This window comes from Rhinolophus sinicus, linkage group LG01 (genome assembly GCF_036562045.2).
Source record: "Rhinolophus sinicus isolate RSC01 linkage group LG01, ASM3656204v1, whole genome shotgun sequence".
In the NCBI taxonomy this organism is placed as follows: domain Eukaryota; kingdom Metazoa; phylum Chordata; class Mammalia; order Chiroptera; family Rhinolophidae; genus Rhinolophus; species Rhinolophus sinicus.
Window position 1 is genome coordinate 208270346 of NC_133751.1, and position 12573 is coordinate 208282918.

Here is a 12573-nt window from a genome sequence, read left to right on the forward strand (position 1 = left end):
GCTCTTTGAAGTTGACCTCAGAATTTTGCTGCATAAGATTGACACCTGTTACTTACTGGAAATAGAATAAAATCTACCCTGCCTAAACTGCCGTGCATTTGCGTATTTATGTCCTTATTTATATTTAATCGAACGTTGTAAACTGCTCCTCAGGGCTGTGGTCGAGCGCTCTCCGGAACCACGGGAGGCATGTGATCAAGTGGCCTTGAACCCAAGATAAAGCGCCACCACCCAGAAGATGAAACCAGCGAGGAAGAAATGGATGTCTGGATGTGGAAAACCGGGGGAACCTGGGACCTGACAGCAGAGTGGCTGCAGAGCACCGGCAAGACTCACTGATGGTGGCAAAGCAGAGCCGGGCACCAGGCACTGGGCACACAGTGTGAGCTGCACAGCAATGCATCCTGGGCACAGACGGGAAATGGCCTGGACGGGGGACCTCCCCAACGCCCGCTGTGCCAGCAGGCATCTCGCGGCACCAGGAGTCCAGGCAGACCCATCCACGGGCACTGCTGCACCCCAGCCAGGAGCCCACCCGGTTTTCTCACAGCGGCCACATAAATCCAGTTTCCTAACCCTGAGACTGTGCTGGGGCACAACAGGAGCCTGCGTGAAAGCAGCAGGAAATCCATCTTCCAAGTGGCCGCGATTCAGAGTGGGGAACAGGAGCTGAGAGAGGGGCGGGGGCAGGGCACACCTGCATTTGGGACGACTGCAGCCTCACCCGGAGCCGTGTCCCTGAGACTCTGCTTGGGCAGATGCTGAGCCCCGATGCCGGGCGGTGGTGTCTGTGCGCTGTGACCCCAAGGAGCCCCGCACAGCTGAGGGCTTGGGCAGCAGCACCTCTCGGCACTCAGTTGTCTCCCATTTCCTTTGCTCAGTGACATCCCGCCCACCGCCAGCAAGTGCCCCCTCTGCTTGGTCTACCCAGCCAGCTGGGAAGTCACGGAGCTCTGATGCCTGATGTCGCTGTTCGGTGTGTCCGGTAAGTGGGACCGGAGAGCTCGTCACGCTGTGCTCTTCTCTGCAGAAGGGACCAGGGCAGGGACGGGCTCTCGGACACTGTCCTCGCATCACAGGTCCCCCAGCCACAGCACACATTGATTGGATTGATGGATTGGTCAGCTAATGAATTAGCCCACCCAACCTTTGTGAGTTCCTACTATGTACACGCCAACCTTGGGTGCTGGGGGTACAGTGGTGGACAAATCCCAGGTAGTTCCTGTTAATTTGGGGGTTTAACAGCAAATTCTTTTATTAAATAAAGGATAAACAGAGTCACCTATTTACACACTGATATTAAGAAAAAAAATAAAATAATTTGAAGCGAGATTGAAAGGAAACAACCCCGCGGCATAAATCAGCCTCTGCCTGGCGATGCCTTGGGGGTGGGACAGCGCTCGGCAGCCTGGCACCGCCACCCTGGCACCGTCACAGACCGGCTGGTGGCCCTGGCCAGGCCGCTACCCCAGGTCCATCTTCTCATTTACAAAACGGGTACGTGCTGACACTCCACGGCACCATTCTGAGGACACATGGAAAACCCACGCACATCACTCAGTCCCTAGAGAAGTGAATTTAAAAAACGTTTTAAACATTTTCTCAGTGAAGGTCAAAGTGCCAGCTGGTGACCAGCTCCCTCAGACCGAAGCCACTTGTCCTCAGGGAACTGAGAAAAGTCCTCACAACCCAAGCAGAACCCCAACACTTCCGATGAACAGACATGACACTATTTTTTATATGGCACTTATTTTACTTAAAATTTTTTTAAAAATGATTTTCCTCTTCTATTGTGTATTTTGCAACCTTCATATTTTGCTGCTGCCTCAACACCCCACCAGGAGCACCCTGCCCACGTGACCAGGACACGTTCCCCTTCTCACCCTGCCCCTCATGTGACCGAGTGACATTCAGACACAGTGAAGTCCCCTCCCGTCCGCTGTGGACTCCATTTGGACCTCAGTGATGGCCCTGTGTGCCGTCCTCACTCCCTCTCGTCCCCACCTGCCTGGGGAGCCCGCCCCCTGGGACCTCCTCCCCGCTCTGGGGCCTGTGCTTAGGAGAAATCCTTCAATTTCATAGGTAATTGCTGCGCTGTGTTGGAATTTCCCTGACGACCCCACACAGGGACTTGCTCCCCCACGTACAGGCGCCTTTGCAAGCCTCCTCATTCAGCTTGCCCCATCTGGAGGTCACGTGACGCGGGGCAGGACCCAAAGCCTGGTCTGCACATTTATGCTCTCTTTCTGTGTTGTCTGCTAATGGGGGAGCTTAGAAAGTCATCCAGGTGGCCTCACCCCATACCTTTCCACCCCTCTTCTCGCTTGCTTTCCCGCACTCTCCAGCCTGGAGACCTTGAGACCTCGGTCCTAGGTGCCCTATAGAGAGGATGCTGACCTTACCTGGGTCCCCCCAGCGGGCGCCCTCCAGGAGGGCAGAGCGAGCACGTCCAGTTGCTCCGAACACCTGTTTCTTCTGTGGCCGAGTTTTCTTGTATCTAGTCACCAGCATCACGGACGCTACCAGGGAGGCAGGGCTCTGTCTCCAGCATCACGGACGCTACCAGGGAGGCAGGGCTCTGTCCCCCCCAAAGCTGCTGTGGGCTATTTATTCTGCAGATTCCTGGCTACATGGTCCTCAAACCTTCAACTGTCTTCCTCGGAGATTCTGCAAACTACCAAGTATCTTTTATTAACCCTTTCTTATTTAAACCAGCTGAAGTGGACACTGTAGGCTGCATCTCAGAACCACTTTCTTAGTCTTAACAACCCTCAGAACAGGGACCAGGCCTCGGTTTTCAGGGGAAAAAATTGAGGGGCTGACACAGGCAGGTAAATAGCATTAGTATATGTTTAATATCCCAAAGCTCTTACTCATATCGTGGTTTCACATACACTGTTCTGCAGTGACTTTTATGTTGTCAAGCATGTTTGGTTAAGCTTGACATCGCAGGTCCACTGAGTGACCTCAGATTGTCTGATGGCGAGAGGAGCTATCAGCACCCTCCAGGGAGAAGCCCTTTGGGGTGTGCCCCGGAGGCCCCTGGCTTTGCCTCGTGGAGACGAGTGTGAAGCTTGTTGCAGGAGAACTGGATAGATTTGAGGGCTTATGCTGGTGCGTGCGCAGTGAATACCGATGGTGGTGAATCACTGATGGTCACCGTTAGGACACATGCCGTCTCAGCTCCTAGCTCATTCTTATCATCCATTAAGGACTCCGTTCTGCTTTTTCACAGAAAACCACTTCCCACTGAATGTAAAATTTCATATGTGAAAAGCCATCCTAATTGACAGCTCGTCCATCTGCCCCAGGTGGGGGGCGGGGGAGGTGCAGACGGTGTAAGCGCTTTACTTCTCTTGGCAAATGGTTTAAAGCCACCATAGCCCACTATGCTCTCTCCTTGCCGTGAATTAAACTTGGAAAGAAACTGGCATTTCTGGTTGTGTCTATTTAAGGTAAAAAAAGAGATCCGCCGCATTTCTCCGGGAAGAGGGCTTGCGTGACAGTCACCCACACGTGGATAGCAGGAGCCCATCAGTCGGTCCCACCAGGGACACAAGCCGTTGTGTAGGTCGCTCACAGCCGGGGCCGGAAGGCCAGATGCTAGAAGCAGAGATGGGTGTGTGACGCCACGGGCTCCTGGTGGGCTCGTTCTCCGTGGGGAGGAACCTCTGAAAGCCGCTTCAGTCACATGTCTCCAGTTAAGTTGCCAAGAAGATAGTTCCTACCTGGATTTCGGAGGGAGCCAGTGGTGCAGACTCTGTAAAGTTCATTCTAGGTTTCAAATAATTTGTTTTGTAAACCTCACTCGTATCCCTCCGTTTCCAGCATGGCGCCTGGAGCTGGGCTGCACAGGTGAGGAGGACATGTCCCTGGACACCTGGGAGGGCGGAGCACAGGCAGGAAGCCGCTGCCCCACGCCTGTGGCAGGCAGGGAGGCTCTGACCTGAGTGCCCTTACTGGGAGCGCATCGCCCACTCTCCACTTGCTGCTCCACTTGATGCCCTTACTGGGCGCACCTGTGACCGCGGTCGCCAGCCCAGCTTGGTCTCCCTGGGTAGCTCTCCAGGGTGCCCTCTGCCCTCCACTCTCTGGAGGACAAGGGCCCTACTCCGGCCGCTGGGGAGCCATTTAGCCCTGGGGTGCTCTCCCTCCGCTGCCGACCGCAGAGCGGAGCCCTGGGGCAGACCCCAGAGAGGCTCGGCCCTGCTTTGGTGTGTCGAGGTTCCGGTGACCCACACGTGGAACCTGCTGGGTCAGCACTGTGCTCACTGCCCCTGAGAACCTTCTGAGGACGCAGCCATTGTGAATGACAGAGGTTTGCACTGTTTGGCCAACTCCCAAATAAACAGACGGCTCTGCTCGGAACTGGTTTTTCTTTGCTGTTCTTTAATAAAGCTGCAATCATATACCGTGTGAGATAATGGAACGGTTAAATGCAGACTTGAATTATTTTATTTTATGGAGTCTTAATTAGATGTGTAATGCAGAGCTCCTAAGCACCACATGTTTGCTTAGATTTAATGAGACCTGTTATGGAGAGTTAGAGAATTGTAATTCTCCCATTAACTCAACAATGATACATATTGCAAAGTTTAGCATATTTCAAGTTACAAAAGATGCTTTTGACACGGCAGGGGATTGGCCCTATTTCTCCTTATTTCTGCACTGTTTCCTCTTGGTTCTCTTGGCTTGGCTCCTGGAAAAGAACCCTTCACCTTTTTAAGTTTCTTCATTAACCTTTTAGTGTTTCACCGTCCCACCTGAGCTATGATTTGGTGGCACAGATGACAGCTTGGGGTACTGTCAGCTCAAAGCCCACACCTTCAGATACCTCACCAGTGCTCACGGAGGCGGCAGCACCCTGGCGTCACCCAGACCCATCCATCCTGGTTCAGGGGACTCTGGGGCGTGTCACTCGAGGCCGTGAGCACAGCCCTCCTGCTCGCGGGCCTAGCGTCTCCCACCTTGGCTGCTGAGTCTGACTCTCAGGTCCTGTGTGAGCCTCTCTCTGGCTCTGACTCTGCTCAGCTGTAACTGCATGTGCTGGGGGGCTCGTCTCAGTCGGGCACCCTGAAGCAGAGCTCATGGGGATGATGTGCATAGCTCATGTGGGGGTGCAGTGTGGGGGGTGGTCACCCAGAGGGCGACTGGACCTCATCCTGTGGGGAAGTCCTGGGAAGGAGATGGGTCGGGGCCAGTGGTGAGGGGGCTGGGAGTTTACGCCCACCCCCACCTGTCAGTCATCAATGAAGTGCCGCCTGGCAGCGTGGGTTCCCACAGGCGCGTCCAGCCTGGCCCACACCATCCCGGCAGCCTGTGGGCAGCCCTCTTCCCCGGGTCCAGCCTGGCCACACCCGACTGCAGCCTTGTGAGACCCAGGGCTAGGCTGTGACGTGGACCCACAGGAGGCGTGAGGTAGAACAGACCGTTTTAACCTGCTAAACGTGCGGTAATGTGTTATGCAGACAGGTGACTAAAATTAAACGCCTTGTCATGGGTTGAAGGAGTGGCCGGCACGCTCGCTGTCCCACAGCCTCCGTGCAGGTCCCTCTACTCCAGCAGAGGTTGTCCAGTACAGTGCCAGTCCCAGCCGAGACGGGCAGTGTGGCTCCATCCACAGAGCCGGGGCTCTGGAGTCAGACACGTGTAGCCTTCAGCGCCGCCTGCCTGCTCAGGGCACAGCCTCGGCCTTCCCCGTCCAGTGTGCAGCAGCGCTGCTCACTCTGACGGTTGTTGAAAGAACGGTCTGCGTCAAGTGCTCCGACGTTGCCTGGAAATAGGAGTGACTCATTCGGGGTCTGCTCAGTGGTCGACGTCTTCTTTGTCTGCTTGCTTCCAGCATCTGTGGGGCAGGGAACAGCTCTAAGAACGGCCAGTTTTCAGTGTTAATAATGGAGCCTGAGACGCCTCAGGGTAACTCGGCTGCTCAGAGGGGAGGCAGAGGGTGGGTAGCCATGGCCAGGGTCAAGGGTGAGCAAGGTCAAGACGCTCTTGGCTCTCTCTGGCCCAGATGGAGCCCCTTTTTCTTTGCAGCTGGTGCCAGCAAGTCCAAAGCCCGAGCACCATGGGCTGACAGAAGAATGCCGCTCTGTCCTCTCGGTTCCCAGGGGCCCCACGTCCTCCTTCCTGGAAACTAAATGTCCAGAACACTAGCTGGAGGAGCCACCGGCAGCCAGATGAGGCAATTACATTTTTTTAAGCAATGGAAGTAACTGAATTGCCTGTAAATGTTATAGACGAGCGTCTCTGAAAAGTTGGTGCAAGGGCTGTAATCAAAATGATTACACAGTATAACAAGAGACAGAAGAAGTAGAGCCAGAAATTGAGGGCATTAAACAAAGAAGCAAACAGCTAACCAGTGACTGCAAATGGTATGGCTCGGAGCCTCTGTCTCAACAGCGTCGGCCTTGGGAAAAAAATTGCTGGGTGTCTGGTGGGAAAGGCTTGTCGCTAGAATGTACTTAACCCAGAGGAAACAGACATTTTCTCCACGCGAAGCAAGGGTGGGAAAGTTAAATGAGGAGCCTGTCTCTCGGGGGTGCCGGCCAAGCCACTCAGAAGGCCGTGACATGTAAGCAGGAAATGTTGGCGGGTCGTGCTGCCCCCGCCCCGTGCCCATGGGGACAGGCAGCGTGTGGGCCCTGGGGCGGGAGGTGCCGGTGCCCTGGCCCTGTTGTCTTTGTCAATGGGAGGGGGTCCCCAGCTCTCATTAGGACAGTGCTCTGTGCCAGTCCTCAACCCCCAAACCACTTCCTGGAAAGACGCACCTGGCACTGCTGGGAACAGCCCTGCACGCAGGAGGGGCAGGAAGCCCAGTGCCAGCTGCGACCCTGTGACCTGGGCCATCACCACCTGCCTTGTCCCCACGAGCCAAGGGGCTGTCCTTGTCGGCTTTATTCCTGCTGCTCCACTGCACTGAACCTCGGAGCCTGGCACCGGAGGGCATCGCCCACTCTCCACTTGCTGCTCGAGTTTCCCATGAGCCCCGCTGTCGTTTCCAGAACTTTCTATGCCCTTTGTAGATGGAACGAAAGTGACTTCAGCCCTCACTGTGCTCTGAAGGAAACACATTTTCTCTGTCCCCCCAGATTGCAGAGCTGATTATACTTCCTGAGTCACACCACGAGACACTCCTTAGCTTCCTTACCTGCAATGTTGCGATCTGTTAGTTCAAATGCCTTTGGCATGAGGTACATTTACTTTTGTACGGTCTTCTGCCCTCACAACAACCCCGTGGGTCAGGAAAAGTAAGGCTGTGATGAGGACTGGTGCCGTCCGGGCAGCAGGGCTGGGAGCAGAGCCGGTGAGGGAGGTCTGAACTGCAGACTCAGGGGCCAGCCTGGACGCTGGATGCAGCCATGCCTGCAGTCACAGCTCCCACTCCAGGAGGCCAGAGGGCTCAGGTCCACTCGGAGACATGGAAAGCCTGGTCACACACCTTCAGCAGCCCCCCGGCCCCACCCCTGCGCTCTGGGCTTGGTGCCCTGTTCTGAACCGTCCCTGCAGCCCATTTTGTGTCCTCTCGCCATGGCTCAGGGGCCTTAGGCTGCATTCTGGGGAAGGAGAGCCTGCCAGGCAGCATGTGTGAAGGGGGTTTGATGAGAAAGTGCTCTCTAGAGAACCCACACCGTAGGTGGGCGCAGGGCAGGGGTTCGTGCAGGGGCTCAGGTGAAGGCCCAGCCTGCTGCAGGCCCTGCGGGGAGCGTCCTGTACCTGACTGAGTCCTGGCTGACTGTGGTGTAGGCTCCCAGACAGGCACCTCCAGAGCCAAGTGCTGTGTCCAGGGAAGTTCACGGGGGCACAACACACAGTAGCCGGCAGTACCCCGGCCCAGCCAATGGGACGTGGGCTTTTTGGAGGCAAACGAACAGCTTCCTCCACCCAGCATTTCACACTGGGCTGGACATGGCTGCGTCCACACTCCCCTTTTCTGCCCACATTCTTTCCATTGGCCGCACACATGTTCTTAACCCAACACTCCCAAAGACACTTCGCAGCAATTAAAACTGCCAGTTTTTTTTGCTAGCGAGGAACCCCTGAAGCTGCAAACTGGAGACAGACTAACTGGTCATCGGTAAAGTTCGTAATCAAACTATGTTTATTTTTCACCCACAAAAATGATCCCCAGCAGCTCCAGCCTCACCTTTGTTTCCATCCTGCGAAACCACTCATCTGACTGATTTCTGACACGGCCATGCGGCATGGAGCATATTTCAGGAACCACTTCTGGTGTGAGGGTGGCGGGCAGCACAGTCTAAGAACCGACCAGGACCCCCAGGAAGCAGGAGCTGGACGCAGACAGAGCCCCTTCCTGTCCTGGAGACAGACAACCAACCCGACAGAACTTCCACCCTGAGCTTCACTGAGCTCTTCTCAGACCTGCCGCTTCCCTTATCCTGATGCTGCCCTGGGACCTCCAGGAATGTGGGGTCAGGACGGCCCTGCTCAGTCCCTGTGTCCTTGAGACCGCAGTGTGGGAATCCTGAGCGCATCCTGCAGGAGGGGGTATTTGAACTCTGCCCTGAAATGCAGCATAACTGCAAATGGAAGGGAAGTGCATTCTGGGCCCGGGAAAGGCGCACGCCATGTCACGGGAGTGGGACAGTTCTGTCTGTGTGGCTGGAGCGCAGGGGCGGGGGCAGCCCCGGGGCCTTGGGCCCTGCACTGGGGACACGGGCTGTTCTACAGGCAGAAGGAAGCCAGGCGGTTTCTGAGAAGCTGAGCAGAGCAGTGGGACCCATCGGGAGGGAACGGGTTGGGGACGCGGCTTTAGCTGTGGGAGGGGGATGGGGCATGTGCAATGCCGGCAGGCGTGGGAGTCACACGGGGCTGCAGAATAACTCCCAAACGTGCCGCGGAGACAGGTTTGGCCCTGAGGAGTTAGTCCTACCAAACCCAGATGCTGGTGGCGGGCCTGCCCGCGTTTACAGAGGGCAGTGGCAAACTCAGACAGATGCTCGGTCACACATACACCGTCCTTCAAATCACGCTACGTAGGCGGTGCTGCTGTTCCAGGCGGTGAACAGTTTTGAGGTTAATTATTCTCCAGTGAAGAGTCAATTAGAAAAGGGAGCGCTCTCATCTCCCTGCTCAACACAACAGATTAAAACAAACATTCAGACCGTAGCCAGAACCAGGCCGGCAAAGCAAAATACAGGTCTATTTCATTTTTGTTAAAAAAAAAAAAAAAAAAAATCACCTGGATAATTAAATTAAATGCCACATGGAGCTGGATGGCAGTGTGAGTGGGGGTTGTCTGAGCACAGGCAGCCGGGCTGGGTCCCCCCCTAGGCTGCCCTCTGTCCCCTCCCCACCTGGCTCTCCACCTCTGTGGCTTTCCCTCCTCCCTTTCCTCTCCCCATGATTTTCTCTTTGTTCATTCCCTCCGTAATCTCTGGCCCAATGTCTTCACTTGTGGGATTGTGGAGATTCTGCACGAGCCCTGCGTGGGCCAGTGTCAGGAGCCGACCAGCCCCCCCACTGTGGGCGACGCCCCTCCCATCCTTGGCTGCACGCCCTGACCCCCATGATGTGCGCGGGAAGCGTCTCTACCCTGGGATCTTTCTGGACTTTGTTCAGAAGGAAAAGCAAAGGCTGTTTTTGAGGAAAGAGTGAGGCCGGCTGGCAATGCAGGCCTCAAAGGGCGCTGACTGGGCTCCAGGAAGCAGGGGCGTCCCCACTGCTCCACCTCTTCCCCACCCCAGCCCACCCTGGGGTCCTGTGATGTGTGGACGTCCTCCGCCTGCTACAGCCTCCAGTCAAACGGGACACGGAGCTTATCTGAGCTGTCGGGAGGCCAAGCGGCTTTGATCAGATGTGTTGATCTGTTTGTTGCACTGGCAGTAACCTCCCAACACACACACACACACACACACACACACACACACACACACCGAGGCACACACCTCGTTCCCACACCCTGGGCTGTGGGTTCGTTGCAGATCTCCTGACCTCAGCTGGCACTGGGGCTGGGGTGCAGGCCGCTCCAGCCTCGGGGCCCCAGCAGCTCCCGGGCATACTCATCATGCAGGCCGGCAGGATCACAGGCGAGAGGGAAAGGGCTGAGACCGAGTCACAGGCGGTGTGGACGAGCGTGTCATGTGTGCGTGTGTGTGTGTGTGTGTGTGTGTGTGTGTGTGTGTGCAGAGGCACAGTCAGAGTGCGTCCTCACGCTCGGGTTCCTGCGTGCTCTGAGCTGAGGGGTGCACGGAGGACAGGGGGCCCTGTGTCACGGTCTGCAGCTCGGCAGCACACGGGAAGGCCCTGCCGTCTGGGGCGATCGCAACAGCTTTATGGGAGTATGTGTGCACACGCTGGAGGTGGACCTCTGATGCCCCGGATACACGTACACACACAGACGTACACACACACACACGCATGCTCATACTGTCCCATGGTCGAGCCAGGAGCACGTCCGTCACCCCGTGTTCTGCCGGTGCCCCTTGGGGACCCCTCTGTCCTGCCCCTGACGGCCTCTCCTTCCCCAATGCCCCACCCACAGGCAATCACTCACCTGCTTTCTCACATTATAGATCCATTTTTGTTTTCTAGAAATGTCTATAAATGGAAGCACAGCATGTATTCTTTATTCTTTTTAAAATAAAAAATAATACCATCTAGTGAAATAGCCTTTTTTCTTCTGGTTTACAGTTCCATGCGTGTTAAAAATGGTTAGATTCATGTAACCGTCACAACAATTCCACCACCACCACCCGCGCTATTTCTCTTTGTGGCCACCCCTCCTCACCCCAACCCCTGGCAACTTCTGCTCCGTTCCCTTCATCAGTTTCGTTTTTCGAAACCACATCAACATGGAACCAGGCAAAACATTGCCATTGAGGCCGGTTTCTGCTCTCAGCCTAACGGCTGCGAGACTCATTCGCGTTGCGTGTGTGTCCTCAGCTTGTTCCTTTTCAGGGTGCGTGGCTGCACCCCAGCTGTCTGCACACGTGTTGACGGTGTTTGGGAACCTCCAGTGTTCGGCAATTACGACTAGAGCGGAATGTGCACCTCACCTCGCGGGTGGATACTTCTGTGTTCCTACACACACTCTTGAGCTCTGCGCTGGGACGCAGCGAAGCCACGTGGAAAGTTTGATCCTTTGGGTCTTTTGTTCGGTGGGTCATTTAATCTCGGGCTGATTTTGCCCACTGCCCACCGATTAGGAGGGCTTCCACCCGGCTAGTGGGAATGGCAGCCCCTCCCACCCTTTGTGCATTGGCACATAATTCCCCCCCAGCTGTTTTGGGTGGTTTGTGGGGTTCCCCACAAGCATGTCTTAATGGTGCTCACTTCAAAACTCAGGGTGGGGGATCTGCATATGCTCCAGAACGTTCTCTGAGCAACCAGCTGTCTCCTCTCCAGGCTCTGCCGGCTCCTTGCCCTTGTAACTCTCTCCAGATGGTCATGGGGCGGCCCCAGGGCTTGCCGTCTTCGTTCCTGGTCCCTCGGGGACCACTGTCTTTCCTCCGGCCTTACCTGATGTCCTGTGTCTGGAACGCTCTTGTTCACCCGCTCTGCCCAGGCTGTTAGTTACTTCAGGAGGGAGGATGAACCCAGTGCCATCACTCGGCTGAGGAGGGAAGCACAGTCCCGCCTGGGACGATTGACCTTTGATTTCTCTGCATTGGCCAGCCCTCCGAGGCTAATTCTGTGCTCATTTTTCCATATAGCTTTAGAATTAGCTTTCCAAGTCCCTGCTGTTATTTTATTAGGATCACATGAAGGCTTCTAAAAGTCATTTTAACGCAGCAGTTCTTCTGAAAATTGAGTTCTTGCCTAAAATTAAGATGCATCTTGCATCTTCAGATACATTACACCGTAAGAGTCATTCACGTCCTCTTTTCTGTGTGGATGTGAAGATTTTGTTAATACAGGTTTTCAAATTTCTTGTTAAATTTATTCCTAGGTATTTTGTTTGTCTTTTCTTCCTTCATATTTTTAACAGGTTATTATCGTATTTTTATAGGAGTTAGGTAAATTGATTTTGTGACCAGCATTGTGTCACGTTTCCACAATTTCTAACCATTTCCAGTGACATTTTCCCATTTATTTGCATATCACACACACATTACCAGACTGCTTCCTTTCTTCTTACTGAGCTCCGTTTCCTCGTTCCATCGATTAGTACTTCCAGAAAAGCACTAAATGAGGTGGTGCGACCTCCTTGCTTGCTCCTTGCTTGCTTTCAACATTAAGGAGCGTGTTCGTTTTCTTCTACTATTAAGAATGTTTCTGGTTCTTTATTCGAGATAAGCAGCATGATGAACCTATGGAATCATCCAACCATTCCTTGATTGTTATTGTCGTTGTTGTTGTTGTTTGAAGCTGGGATGGATGCTGAATTTTACGAGGTAGCTTTCAAAGTCTAAGCAGAAACGGTTCCACCAGGTGGAGCAGCCCCACCCTTCCAGGTCCTGTCTCACCACTAAAAAGTCCCCAGACGTAGACGGCAAAAGGCCCAGGAACACTGAGAAGGGGAGGAAGAAAGGGGGCTGCCAGGGACACTCAGACCAGAGGAACGACACGCCAGGGCGGGGTGGTCTGTGGGCTCCCTGATTGCCGCCAGCC